Source organism: Coturnix japonica, chromosome 26, assembly GCF_001577835.2.
Source record: "Coturnix japonica isolate 7356 chromosome 26, Coturnix japonica 2.1, whole genome shotgun sequence".
Taxonomy (NCBI): Eukaryota; Metazoa; Chordata; class Aves; order Galliformes; family Phasianidae; genus Coturnix; species Coturnix japonica.
In genome coordinates, this window is record NC_029541.1 from 1,856,216 (window position 1) to 1,870,954 (window position 14,739).

The window sequence follows — 14,739 nt, forward strand, 5'->3', positions numbered from 1 at the left end:
AACTCACTGGAAATCAGTGCCAGCTCTGCAGAGAGCTGCGTACCTTTGGGATGCAGAGAGGAAAATCCCTTCCCTTGCAACCAGGATCGAGTTGTCCCCATCAGCTCAGTGCAGCAGCAGGAATTAACCCCTCAGCTACCGGCTGCTTTAGATCAGCCTGGAGATCTGCGGCTCCAGCCCAGCTGCCCCAGGCACCGCGTGGCCTCCTGGCCCTGTTTTCCCCTCCGCTGCTTCCACCTAATCCCATCAAATCTAATTAAGCTCTGCCAGGCCAGCAGCTCGCTGCAGGCAGGGCTGCTGCGGGGCCATTGCCGCTGGCCCCAGCTGGTCAAGCAAGGCAATGTTGTGCCCCAAACCAAGAGGCACAAGCACGGTCACAGGGTGAGACTGAGCACGGTTACAGCAATGCTGATAGGAGTCCATGAGAAGGGACACCCCTGCGGTGCCCTCAACACCTTCCTGCAAAGCACAGCACTAAATGTGCTCCTCCAGGCTGTGGCTTTTCTGTTTAATGCAGGATGGCCACCACCTCCTCCTCCTGCGAGATCCTCTCTGCTTCTCCGTCCAATTCTAATCTTGAATCTGGACTTGACAAATTCAATTTGATTCCTAACAGCCATTCAGGAAACTCCCCTGTGCAATGATCTACAGGCTGACCTGCAGCATCAGCTGCAGCTCCTGCAAAGCAGCTGAGCCAGCACAGCTCCTTTCTTCCTTTCGTGGCCTTCTTGGGGCAGAGGGGGCACAGCTTCACCTCACCCACAACCATAGAGGAACCCTTACAGACCCCTCCCATGTATGGAACCATTATTCCAACCCCCCACTGCTCCCAGCCTTTGGTCCCCTGCCTTGAAGCCTTGCCCATCTCAAGCATCCTCTTGTGCCTGCCACAAGAGCTGTGCATCCTGCAGCCGTGCTGCCAGCACGTGTTGGAGCCCTGCCCTCCCTCATGTCTGAATGGGAACCCTGCCTCCATTGATAAATCTGGGACAAATCTGCTACTCTTTATTCCTGAGGATCAGAAACCTTTCAGCGCTAACGCTGTTACAATAATACCTTAATGCACCATAAATGTATTGTCTCTCCTCTCACAGCAGGGAACACACAAAGCTCCAGCTGCTTCATGGGGACACGATTAACTCACTCGTGTGGCTCCTCCTGTCGTTCCAGAGCCATGAGCTCACCTTGCCCTACCTTTGCTGTTCACATCCATAGGAACCCTATTTCCCTGCCAACATTAGAGGCTGACAGTGCCATTCGGGTCACTCCCCACTGCTGAAGCTTGTAAATAAGGCTTCAGCATCAACCCAACTTCTCATGATTAACTCAGAGTCACACACAGCTACAGCAAACAAATGGGCACCAACGCTCTGCTCCTCTTCCTGCAGCCACGTTTAGCCACTTGCTCACCCCGTAACCTTCAGCTGGTTCTTCCCTATCAGCTTAACCCTGATTTAATTACAGTTATTGGCTCTGCAATTAGGGATGAAGCGGCACAGGGCTGCCTCTGGGCCAGGAATGACCACCCTGCAGCCTTTGGGCTCATAGCAGAGATGCACAACAGCTCTGAGATGCACCCACAGCCGTCTGGCTGCGTAGGAGCAGAGCCTCAAGTCTCTCCGTGCCTCAGTTTCTCCTCTGTACATTAGGAGAACGCTTCTCGCCTCCCACCTGCAGTCTATTTAAATCCCTCGCCAGCCTTTCGCCCAGCTCGCGGTTGCAAAAAAAAAATGAGAGAGAAACTGAAACTCGAGATGGGAAATAAAACTCAGAGCTTTCTGACTGCTGCAGTTTGGTTCACTGTTGGCACATGGGCAAAGCTCACTGCTGTGGGGATGGTAAACCCCGAACAGGGTGCTGAGCACAAATGCAACAGGCAGCAGGAACATGGGGGTATCTCTGTTGCAATAGAGTGAACAGAGGCAGAGTGGCTTCAGAGAGGGGTCATTGCTCTCAGTGGGTGGGGTAAGTGAAAATGAAATCCCTTGACCCCAACTCTGCCATCAAAGAATGGGGCAGAGATCCCCCAGATTCCTCTGCATTGCTTGCTGACTTCACACAGTGGCTCCATTGGCTGTGATGGAGCTGAAGGAGCTCAATCCCATCCAGTCCTTTGGGGACCAAGGGGTTACAATTCAGGCTAGAGTCAGGCCTATTTTAATATCCTAAAAATGTGATTAAAGGGCGGGATTATGTTGGCCAAACAATGTTAATGCAAATTCCCCCTTTAATGGGGATCACATTCCAAGGCCTTCACAATGACAGCAAAATGATATCCAGCGGCTTCTTACGCAGCTCCTGTTGCATGCCATTATTTGGTCATTAGGTGATAAGATTACATCCACAAAGCAACTTAACCACAAATCCATGGAGACAGCGCGGCAGCGGCGCTGCCTTTTCATTACGGATGGGCAGATGTCCATGGGATGCAGGGTGGGCGCTGGAGGGATGCGGGGTGAGCATCATTGCCCAGCTGGATGAGAGCTCAGGAGCCCCCGTTTGGGGCAGCAGAAGTCACTCCTTGTGCTTCACTGAATAATTTATTCCAGGAATGTCACTTCTGCTTGGCTTTGGTGGCACTCGTCCCCATCCGAGTTGGCACATGGCGGCATTTCAGCCTACTTATGCCAAGCAAAGCCAACAGCTGCAATAATTCTTCTAGCAGCCCCTCTGACAGCCAAGCCCAACCACTGCCCTCCATCCAAACACAGCTGGAGCGATGTGCCCTAAAATACAGCATCGCTCTCTTCACAACAAGATTTCAAGTGGATTTTTTCAAGGGGAAACTCAGGATATTTGGGTGAATCGGTGCCCAGCCCCGCTCAGCTGCACAAACAGATCTGTTCTTAAATAGCTCCATTTGGTTTGCACTAAAATACTGGAGAATCTACAAGCCAGTGCTGCACTACAAAGCGCCCTTGTAAAGGCTCGAGTGTTTATTTTCAGAACGTGTGCTCTTCACCTTTCTGCCATTGCTCAGCCAGTTGTGCTCAGGAAAACAAATTGTGTCATGGAAATTGCCTGGTTTTCCCTGGTATGGGTGTTGGGGAGCTGGGATGAGAGGGATGGGAGGGATGGGAGAGATGGGAAGGGTAGGAGAGATGGGAAGGGTAGGAGAGATGGGAAGGGTAGGAGAGATGGGAAGGATAGAAGAGATGGGAGAGATGGGAGAGATAGAAGAGATGGGAGAGATGGGAGGGATGGGAGAGATGGGAGAGATAGAAGAGATGGGAGAGATGGGAGGGATAGAAGGGATGGGAGAGATGGGAGGGATAGAAGGGATGGGAGAGATGGGAGGGATGGGAGAGATGGGAGGGATGGAAAGGAAAGGAGCAATGGGAGGGATGGAAGTGATGGGACAGATGGAAGGGATGGGGATGATGGAAGCCCACCCTGTCCCTTCTGCCTCAGTTCTGAGCTTGTAGAAATGCCATCATCACAGCCCAGGAGCAATGAACAGGGAATGATGTGTTGCGTTGTTGTGTTCAGAGGGGTGGGATTCATATCAAATACATCTCGAATGATCAGCCACAGTTGAGGAATTGTGGTGTCAGGATGGAGGCTGCTTGAGGAGCTCAGCTCCATGCAAGCACTGCACTGGGAGTACCATGGCATCCCAGTCACTGTGCCCAGCAGGACTGGGGAGCCTGGATCCAGCCCAACCCAGCTAAGTGCTAATATTGTCATTGTTCCAAATCCAGGAAAAATTCACTTCTGCCCTAAGGCTGTTCTGTCTGCATTTCCAGCAGGGAAACCCAAACCAGCAGAAATTTGGACCACAGGAGCCTGTGCAGCATCATGGAAAGGTTCAATGACCCAGTGCTGAGCCCTGCATTTTATTTCTGTCTCCTACTTTGGAGCTGCACAAGTTTGGAATCCCCCTTTCTTGCAGAGCCCATTTCTGAGAAGCTCTTTCAACTCGCTCTGAAATTCCCTCTGCATCACGGGGTGCTGGCAATGAGGAAGACACCAAAATAGGGGGTGCTGATGAGTCACTGAGTATGAGCTGGGAGCAAACCTCTCATCGGGACCCAGGGGTGTGATGCTGGGTGATGGGGGGGACACCATAAGGTGATGGGGTGGCACTGCTGGGCGATGGGGTGACACCAACCTGCCCCATGGGTGCTGCAGTGGCCCTCCTTGTGTTGACCAGTGACCGTTTTGACAAGGCAGGTGCAGATGGAGTCATAATGAAAGGGATCTGCAGGCGATAAACATAGCTATTCTCCAAAATCTTTCTCCTTGTGCAACATCCGAAGCAAAAGCAAAAGTGATTTGCTTCTTATTTCCCCATTTCTAAACCCCAAATGATAACACACTGATTGGAGGAGGGGGGTTGGGGGGGTTCCTTATCAAGAGTTTTGCCATTTCCTTTCTTTTCTATGTTACATTGGGTGAGCTGGGGATGCGTGCTCAGCCTGGGGATAGCAGCAGGGCTGATGGCTGCCACCTGTGCCAGTAACCCCAGCAACAGCTCCGTGCCGACAGAGGCAAGAGAGGATGCTGACTCACTGCCCGCCTCGAGTTCGCAGCTCACCCTTAATAATAAGCATCGCAGGAAGCGTCTTGCTATTCCTTTCCACTCTGCATCCCCCCAGTCCCTTTACACACTGAAGAAACCTCAATTATAAATGAGCACGTGAAAAATAATAAAAGAAAAGGAGAACCCGTGCACACCAGGGCGAATTTAATTGCATGAATGAACTCGTTCCAGTTCAAAAGGCAGCGCCCTCCGTTAATTCGCTGAGGTCATTGCAAAGAGAAACGAGTCCCGAGATGGATGGTTTTGCTCCAAATATAAAGCACTGAATTATTAACGGCCTGGGTCTGTGGAGAAAGGAGGGGGGAGCTCGAGAAGACCATCTTAAAGGAGGAATTCGCCCTGAAATGGTTGCAAACCTCTCCCTTCTCTCCTTGCCTTTGACCTCATTGCTTTGTCTGCCGCTTGCTTTCCTTTTTAATGCAAATCTTGCTCTTTCTCCGCTGCTTTGTGCCCCTTCTTCTCATGGGGAAGCAATGAATGAGATCCAGAAGAGCCAGGAGAGGGGAAGTCTGAGATATGGTCGTTTCTTTTGGCTTTTCCTCTTCATTTTGGACAGAGAGCAATGGGAGATCAGTGCATCCCAGATGTGATGCCACCACGGGAACAAAGCTCAGAGACGTCCATTGCAGCACATCCCATATCATGGCGATGGGTTTGGAATGGGCAGCATTTATTTCTGCTTTGGCTTCACCCATTCAGTCCATCATGAGGAGTGTGTTGAGGTGTCCCCTACACACGGGAGCTTCCTGAATGCTCTCATCCTGTGCTCATGGGCACCTCTTAATGATGACCATCACCCACAGTTAAACACCCATAGGATCCCTTGTGATGTCACATTGTGGCCATTCCCATGCTGGGCTCAGACACCCATCCTTTCTCCCCAGGTAATGACCATCAGCTACAGGCAAACATCCATAGGAGCCCTTCTGCTGTAAGGCCATGTCCCTCCATGGGAGCAGCACCTCGTTCCCCTGCTCCGAGCACAGAGATGGGCTGAGGGCACACACTGGCCTTCCCCATGCCCTGTGCAGTGGGGCTCCAGGCTGTACCTGTGCACATCTATTGTCTGCCACCTGCCTGACACGGGAGCTTTTAATAGCTCCATTATGCCAGCAAAGACAGTGCGAGGCCTCTCTGCAAAGCTGAATTGTAACTGCTTTTTAATGAGGATGATTCACGGCAGCTCCTGGTTCTGCTGCCTGGCAGCTCATCATGAAGGAGCTGGGAAGAAAAGCTGATGGCAACCCAGCATGGAGGAGAGGCTGAGAGGTGCTTTGGGTCGCACCTGAGGCTTGTCTGAATCTCCATAGCCATTAGGTGAAGGGTATAGACAGCGCTTTGTGGGGTGCTCTGAAGCTCAGAGAAGGATTCTGATACCCTTTCATCTTCCTTTTTCTTTCCCTAACGTGGAATGGGACACCCCTTGGTCATTAGGGGTCAGCTGTGACCCCATCCCTTCATTGGCACAAGAAGCACGAAGGTCTTTACCTCTGTAAGCACTGCTCAGCAACAAAGGGAACACTGCCCTATCATCACCACTGCTTCAATCTGAAACCCAAACGACTGCAACACACAAAGCTCCACAAAGAAAATCAGCTCCGTCCCAGTGGATACCAGGACACCACACCACCCTGACTTCACTTCACATCCCATCTTGTGAATGGATTCATTCCAATACCTGCCAGCAAAATGAAAGGCTGTAGGATGCAGTGCACTGCACTCACGTGTGAGGAAGCCAAGAATAGCAATGCTTATAATAATAATAATAATAAGAGTTGTAAATAAAGGGGGGGGGGGGCGGTGCTTGAAGCCTGTAAGTGACTCTGACAGATATGGTGTGTGTGTGTGTGAAGGTCCCAAAACACAAGTGACAGCAGCAACCAAGGCTTTTGTTGGAGTGAGAGTGCTAGCAATAATTAAATCACTGCCTCATTACGTGCGGACCAATTTAGCCCCTTCTGATGCATTTGGCAGGTACTTGGCGTAATGAATCCACCTGAAACAGCACCTGAGACCGAAGTAATTCATAATGAAGCTCTATACTGAGATTACAGGGGAAGGAAGGATGGTGAGGCAGCCTGCAATGGGTGAGCTGTTGGGCAGAGGATGGTGCAAACCTCAGTGCTTCTGTCTTTACCTCCTGCATGGCCCTGGGGGGCAGTGGGGTCCTTCTTGTGCCCCAGAGCTTGGGACCCTGCACCCAAATAGCATGGGTGGCATCTGTGATCCAGGGGGCACCTCATGTCCAGCTCTGAGGTCAGTCTGCAGTCCCAGCTTGTGGCTCTGCCTGCACTGCATCTCCTTCTCTTGCTATTGAAGAAACAGCCCCAGTTCTAACCCAGTTTCCTCTCTTGCAGGGGAGGAACCAGCAGCACGCTCACCAAATGGCAGCCCATGAAGGTTTTACCTCCCTGCATTTGAGGAGTTATACAGCCACGATTAAATACTACTCCCATCCCTTCATATTTGCTGATCAAGCTTATTGCATCCCTGGGACACATCAATGGGGATTTCTGGGGTGCTGCAGTTTCCAGCTTTCAGCCTTTCCTATTTCTGACTCTCCAAACAGGCAGCTTCAGCCTCACATCATGAGTAAACCATCCAATCCTTGAGGCTGGAAAAGACCTCCGAGATCACCAAGTCCAACCATTAGCCCACCCCCACCAGCGATTCCCAGTGACAGGGCTGCTGTTAGAGGATAACGAAGGGAAGCTGGCTGCTAGGCTTATGAAAGGCAGGCACAGCCCTTAGCCCCTCTATCACAGTGTAAATCACACTAGGAAAAGCATCTCATGTTCGTACCGCTGCTGAAGCTGACACAGCGCTACCCAAACAGACAGCAGAAACACACGGGAGCAGCACCAGTGTATAGAACACATGAGATTTAAGGCAGCAGCAGCATCTGGATGGGGGTAATTGGGGTTGAAACGCATCTCTGGAGGGATGAGCAGGAGCAACAGCACAAAGGAACTCAGAGCAGTTGATCATTGTGCAAAAAATACTGATGGAAAGTTGTGGTGTGAAATGGAGTTGCTGCTTTCACCTTAAGGTTACCTTTACACATGTATATTGTTAATGCTTCAGCCCTTAGAGGTTCAGAATTTATCCCACAAAGGATAAGGATGAGGCAAAGCTAAGGTTCCTGTTTGCTCTTATCTCCCACTGGATCAGCTGAATCCATAGAGGCACAGCTCACAGCAGATCTCCAGCACATCTCTGGGAGGGTGGGGGAGTCTGGATGGAAAGCTGTGAGCTGGGTTATCCAAGGCAGAGAGGAAGCTGTGTGTGCATACAGTGCGCCCACAGAGCACCATACCCTCCCTGGTAACCAGGGCAAGAGGAAGCAAGGATAGTAATTAATGAGCTCCAGAGGCACTTCTCCATCAGGATTTTGCAGCTCCCTGGGGCTCTGCCTTCCCCAGCACCAAGCAGTGGGTGCCATGAGGTGACACTGGTTGGAGGCCATCCCATTCTGAGGATGGGTGCTCTCCTAAGGTCATCCTAGAGCTGCCACGTCCCCTCTTGCCACACTGTGCCTATGTAGGACATGCAGCCCCCAGGGGCTCCCCCGCTGACGCAGCGTTCCTATGGTGGAAGGCTCCATGTTCATGGGCAGATGGGTTATCTGGGCCGAACCCAAGATGTGGGGACACCCAGCCTGTCTCTCGCTGGCTTCATTAAGCCTCCTGTCCCAGGTGTCCCCAGTTAGCTGCCCTGGCACAGCCACCTCTATGGGATGTCCCTCTGGGAAAGGCAGGAGGGGAAGGATGGATTGCAGCAGTGCACAGCGGCTCCCCAAAATGCTGGTTGTTCAGATTTCCTTTTAATTTACAGATTGATGAGGACAGATTTCAGCTGTTGCATTTACCCTGAATTATCCCCAGATCCTAAATGCTGAGAGAAGTCAGGTTGGAGCTGCACACGTGAGAGCAGTAATTACCAACACCTCACTCTGTGTCTTCTCAGCACCTTTCCACCCCCACCACTGCACGATCGATGCTCTCTGCCATTGCTGACCTGGTTTCCAACTGTCCCCTTCTGGAGCAACACAGGGAGGTGACACTGTTTGGAGACCCAGCTGTAGCATGGAGCCATACTGGGGTCCAGGAGGGGCGAAAACAACAGCACCAACCACAGCAGTGAGCTGCCCTAAAACACTGACTTGCTCTTAAAGCATCCCCAAAGAGCTTTGTATTGCTAACGATTCCTGTCCCTGGGAAAGGATTGCTCTGTAACGCCAATAGTTTCAGTGTGGCCATTTCTTGGGAAACACCCCCCAGGCTGCATCCCCAGAGCTCAGGCTGAATCCATTCTTATGTGACAATGAGTTTAAGGGACTGAGCTGGGCTTTCCCACATCTGGTTTGATGTTAGAACAGATTTCATTGCAGCAGGAAGGCTTCGTGCATCTCTCTGAGTACAACTTGTAACTCCCAAATCAGGCCTGACCTGTGGAGAAGAGCTGAGGATTAACAGCACACTGCATCTCAGTGCAAAACTTACCCTGTTTTTCCCATTCCCTCTTTATCCCACAGCTGAGCTTCCTTAGTGGCATCCTACAGGCATAAAGAGCTCCTTAATGGATGCAGAGCACAGGCTTTGGACTGTGGATCCTAAGGCTCCAGCTCAGACCTTCACAGCAACTGAGCCATAGTTTAAAAGAAGAGAAGAGGAGGAACATCTCTCTGTCATGTATTACAGGGTGAGCCCACCAGACACAGCCTGAGGCACACAGCTCAGCCCAGCTTCACATTCATTCTTCTGGAGGTGCAGAGTTTGAATGAAAGATGGAATTTTGCTGAGGAGGGAAACTCTACAAGATGCAACACAGCCATGATACAACAGACTGAGCCTGAGTTTGCTTCTTGCCCTATTTTAGCACCAGCTGGATAAAGGGGATGGAAAGGCAGAACCAATGCAGCTGGCCAAAGCCATTGGTTTAATTTCTTCACCTACTGCTTTTGAAACATCCCATGAAGATGCAGCAAAGCTCTTGCCAGGAAGTGCTTCCGTGCATCATAGAAACAGAGCAAGCTCAGTAGTGTTCAAATCCTCTCTGGTTCTTGCATTAATCCCTGCTCTCTCCATTTTACCTAATAATCTCTGTGTTGCTCCCTTTATCCCGCTCCGCTGACCTCCAGCTATACAGGCACTCCTATACTCCCCATCTAGGAAAGCCAGGGATTAGGCTTGTAAACGTTTCAGCCAGCTGAGCACACACCCAGGTGATGTGATACAAATTTGGCTTCAGACTCACAGTCTCATCTGCTCCTTTTTTTCCCTCCCCGTTTCCCCAGACACAGAGAGGTTGGGGCACCTCCTCAGCCCACCCCCTCCATCTGCACTAGGGCTCATTCACCACTGAGGGCATCCCCAGCCTTTCCCAACCCGTCCAGCTCCCACACAGTCTCTTCCATAGCCCTACACGTTAAATTCAGATGCAAATCTCTCTGCCACGGAAATATCCAACTGATAGAAGCCTTTGTTCCTTCCCAGGCGTAATTGCAATTTAAGGAATGCTTTTCTCTAAGAGAAATGCCTGTTTAACCTCTGTGCTATCTGGAGGTGGTTGAACCCCACGTGTCCATCTGCAGCAGCTGATAGGGAAGCAGTGAAGGAAGCAGATAGAATCTTTCATTTCTCATCAATAACCCCACGGCCAGCCTGCTGCCAGCCTGCTCATTTTCCATTGTGCAAGTTGCCAGCTGCATCCTTCCAAGCCCTAACAGCTCCTTTTCAGATCTATTCCGAGTCTGTCATTTCTCCCAGCATCGTTAATGAGAAGATTTGGGACAAAATGTTTTGCACCTTGCTTCTCGTTCAGTTTTGAGTCACAGCTGGGAAAAGGCAGCTTGTTTTTTTCACTCTGCAAAGGAAGCTGCTGGAGAATGACAAGCCTTTGTTCTTCCTGGGATGCTCAGAGAATAGGCACTTCCAGCATTCGAGTCCTTAGGAGGCTGTTCAGACACAAGGCTGTTAGAAAATGAATTACAAATTCCATTCAGCAAGTCAAGAAGAAGCGAAGCTGGCACTGTTGAATGCCAGCCCCAGTGCCCTCGAGCTCCCAGAGCCTGAGAAAGCCGAGCACTGGCTTGGAGAGACATCACTTCTGCAAAGATCAGCAACCCAGATGGAGAGCCCCAACACAGAAGCTTCAGACTGAGCCTTAGGTCCACCGCTGCACCACCAGCAATACCCAGCAGGGCAGCTAAAGTGGTAAGGAAGCATTTATTCACCCTTACACAGTCGTGCAAGCAATGGGGCAATGTCTTCTCATGTGGGGTGCTCATGTGGCCCCAACACAGCAAGAACCAATACCCAAAAGCCCTTCACCATGTTCTGCCACCCACTCCATCAGTCTTGCCTACACATCAACCGAAACACCGTGTTTGTTCCGGAAAGCCACAATCAACAGCAATCACCCTATTCTAGAGACAGAAACTGGGGCACGAGCTTTCCTCCCACAGCCTCATCTTCAAAACAACCAGCACATCTCTCGCCTTGCACCCCAGCATCCCTGCCACCAAAACTCAGGCAGCTCCTGGCCTGGCAAGGCACACACAGCTGCTCGTTTATTGCCTTTGCCCAAGGATAGCTAAAATCCTGCCCAATTCTACCAGTTTTGCTGATCTGCTCCCACCCCAGGCTCCTGGCCAGCACCGTGTCCCCAGGAGGGATGTGATGGGGAATGTGTGACACACCAGCACACCTCTATTTTCAGGCGCTGCTGTGTGACTGTTTGCAGAGGTGTTTTTTTTCTTGTCCCAAACCTTCAGTGCTGTGAACACAGCATCAGGGCAAGGTAGAGGATGCAGTCACCTCTTCAGAGCACAGCCAGGTGCTCAGCTACATCTTTAACTCCTATCCTAGAGACCAGTGCCTTCAGCCTGTTCTATCCTAAGGAGACCAACTCTGAGGGTTGGATCCTGCATTGGGGATGGTGCAACCCCAGCTATACATGCAGCATGAGGGGGGGATGAGCCCCAGAGAGAGGAGCTGTGATCCTTGTGTGTCCAACTCAGAACATTCTATGGTTGTATAAACCCAAACTGCAGGAGCAGCTCTCAATGCTCAGCTCTGAGGTTTCCCCCCCTCTTTCCCTTTCCAGAACCTCCAGTTTTCTTCCTGCCCACCCCAACTCGCACCCAGCACAGGGCTGAGCTCACAGCCCACCAACCCTGCAGTGAGAAGGCTCATTGTGTCGAGCTCCCTCCTGCCCAGCACTTATTTGTCTACAGGAATTTGGGAAGGTTGGTAAAGCAGAAGTAAAACTAAGCAGACAATAAACCCACAGTGCTACAGTCACAGCACATGTTGGTTCAGGAAACTTAGAACCAACCATCCTGGGACTTCAGCCCAGTCTTGGTTAAACCCGTTCTGTGTAGCGCAGTTGTGTTTATTTTAACATTAATTCTTCCATTAAATTCGGGTTGAGAAAGCAGGAAAGTTAAAAAAGGGGACATTGAACCTCAGAGCCCAGGCAGGGAGCAATGCTGTTTTCCTTCTCCTGATCAACATAATCCTAAACACAAGGAGAAGCTTGTCTCCCCAGCATCTCACCCTTTCATTTGCAGGGCGAACCACTAACCCTCTCGCAGACCCAGTAGAGCTAAGGAGAAAGCCCTATATGCAGCATCTGATAATGAAGTAAAAGCACATTTATGGGATTAGCTCAGCTAATCCCTGGTAAATGCAGTTTTATTGCACCGTGCTTGGATTCAGAAAACAGCCAGGCATAAAAACCAGGACAAAAAGTGGAGGTGCAGATACAGGGAGAGGCCAGGAGAGCCAGTGATATTAAACACTAAGATGTGGGATCCAACTCAAAACTGAGTGGTAGATGGAGGCCAGTGAGGTACTTCCCCAAAACTTCATGGCACACTTCAATGGGGAACAATAGCAATGCCCAGAGCCCCTGGTGTGGGATGGAGCAACCTGGCTGATGGACCAGATGCCAGGGATGTCCCTATCCCCATGATGGGCTCCAGCACACCCTGCTGTACCTCACCCTGTGCCACCCCTTGCTAGTTAAAGCCACAGCAATAAATGCCTTTTCTCTATCCCAGCACTGGGGCTCTCCAAGTGCAGTGAGCCCTATGAGACTGCGGCCACACCACAAATACAGATTCCCTCTACAGGCACGGCTGGCTGCATTTCAAAGCCCAGACAGCCCTTTCCATTCAAGCCTTCAGCAAGTAATTCTCTCACTTTAACGTGACTTGACGTGATTTTTTCCCAGGTACACTGTCTGTCTGCTCCTCTCTCTATCTGGTTCCTTGAGTGCTGCCAAGCTGTCAGCCCCGTCCTGCGCCACAGCAGGGCCATCACAGCTGCTTGCAGAGGGCAGCGATGCACAGAGGCACGCAGGGGGGCTGTGAGAGGAAGATCTATAAGATGCTGTTTTCCTTCTCTTTAATTGCAAACAGGGGGTCGGCACCTGCTCCCATGCTGTCCCTGAGGACACTGACCACAAATGCCAGTCCCACCTCCCATCCCCTTCACCCTGTCCCCTCTCAGCAGCAAGCCTAGGCTTGGTGTGCCAGATGGAGGCCTCCAGGCAAGTCAGCATGGTTAGGTTTAATGCACAGAGCAATCCCAGAGAAATCCTGGGCCCAGATCCTCCATCTGCTCTTGTAGCCCGCTGGCATCTGCAGCCGGCCTCCGCAGGGCTCCCTGCATGCAGGGAATCCCAGCATGACACCAACACCCTGAGTGGTGAGGGGAAAGAGGGCTCGGGCATGGAAATCCCACTGTTCCAATAAGAACACCCTGAGGACATGCAGTGGTAGCCCTGCAGCTGAGTCAGCAACACCTGGAGCCACCAGCCATCACCACGGCCATACCCCAGGGCTGGGCTGCTCTCCTCCAGCGAAGGCTGCATGCCAGCACTGGGATACACAGCTGGATGGGGCTGTCACAGCACAGTGCTCCACAGCAGAGAGCTGCAGAGCCCAAACCACACCTGCAGCACAGGCTGCCACCACCACTTGCAATGTAATGCTCTGTGTATATGTTTTCTAGTCCACTGCAGCAGGGCACAGCAGTCTCAGGCTGACCACGTCTGGTGTCCTCCCAGCGTGCCCAGATCCATCGTGGATGGAGGGAGATGAAGATGTTGTGGATGCTGAGTGTGGAGACATCCTTGATGTGAGCCCCAGCCTGCTATCTTTAGAAGGAACACATGCTATGCTCAATTCCTTCTGCTCTATTTCCTCCGTGAAACCCTTTCCCATGCACGCTTGCAGGGGCGCGGAGGGAGAAGGGAGGTCCCCATGTCCCACACCAGCACTCATAAGACCAGTCAGTGAGCACCAAGCATCCTAGTGAGTGAAACCACAACACATCTCTTCCCACTGTTGTTTCTGCACCACAAGTCATGGGGACACATCGCTCCAGCAAGGCACAGAGTAGAGTCACCCTCTATACAGCCACTCTATAGTCAAGAGGGCTGATGTAATCCCTGGTGCATAGGATCCACCTCCAGACTCACCATCCAGCATCCAAAGCCACCAGCAGCCTGGCAGCTCATGGCTTCTATCCCTTTATCCACTCACAAATGCCAACCTTTTAGTAGCAGCTATACAAGCATGCCCTATTGAAATCCATAGGGCCAGCAGGATGAAAGAAGCAGGCAGGAAACCACATTGTCTCCTTTAGCACAGTGCTGCTACACCAGGCAAGCTTCTACATCCTCAGTAGAGATGAACATCAAAGCCCTTGGCTAAGGAAAAGGCCTGCACCCCAACCTCTGTTTCCCAGCATGGGATTTGCTTTGCCAGATGCTGCTAGAAATGGGACCAAGGTAACTGCCTGTTTTGCAGGCTCTGCCAAAAGGAAAGTGATGATGATGTGGGATTTGGGTTCAGTCTCAGCCTTCCAGCTCATGACCTCCCAGTCATATGGTGCCACAGCCTGCAAACCCCAAAGAGGTCAATATACTTGAGAAGTCAAAGCACTGGAGAAGCTCTGAGCTCCAAGTAACCAAAGCAGCTCTTCCACTTCCCCTGGATTTTTAAGGCTATTGGGGTTCATGAGAATCTGACCCCAAGCCCAACATCAGGAGTAAATGGTGACCATGTTCACCACCTGCAATGGGGGTCAGGAGAGAAAAATCCCCCTCAGGAGGACAAATGACACCCACAAAAGTGAGAGGAGACACCAAAACCAACCTGACCCACACGCTCCCACCTCTGGGGG

General features: G+C 51.3%; 1 long non-coding RNA gene across 2 annotated transcripts; it reads left to right on the forward strand.

Annotated features, from left to right (window-relative positions):
* The first annotated feature begins 5,347 nt into the window (after positions 1-5,347).
* Positions 5,348-7,008, forward strand: LOC116654424. Of its 2 annotated transcripts, XR_004309667.1 has the most exons (3): positions 5,348-5,427; positions 6,518-6,630; positions 6,901-7,008. It is a non-coding gene; the product is annotated as an uncharacterized LOC116654424 (long non-coding RNA). The 2 variants fall into 2 exon arrangements; XR_004309666.1 differs by lacking the exon at positions 5,348-5,427 and having other exon boundaries at positions 6,306-6,630.
* Positions 7,009-14,739: the final 7,731 nt, after the last annotated feature.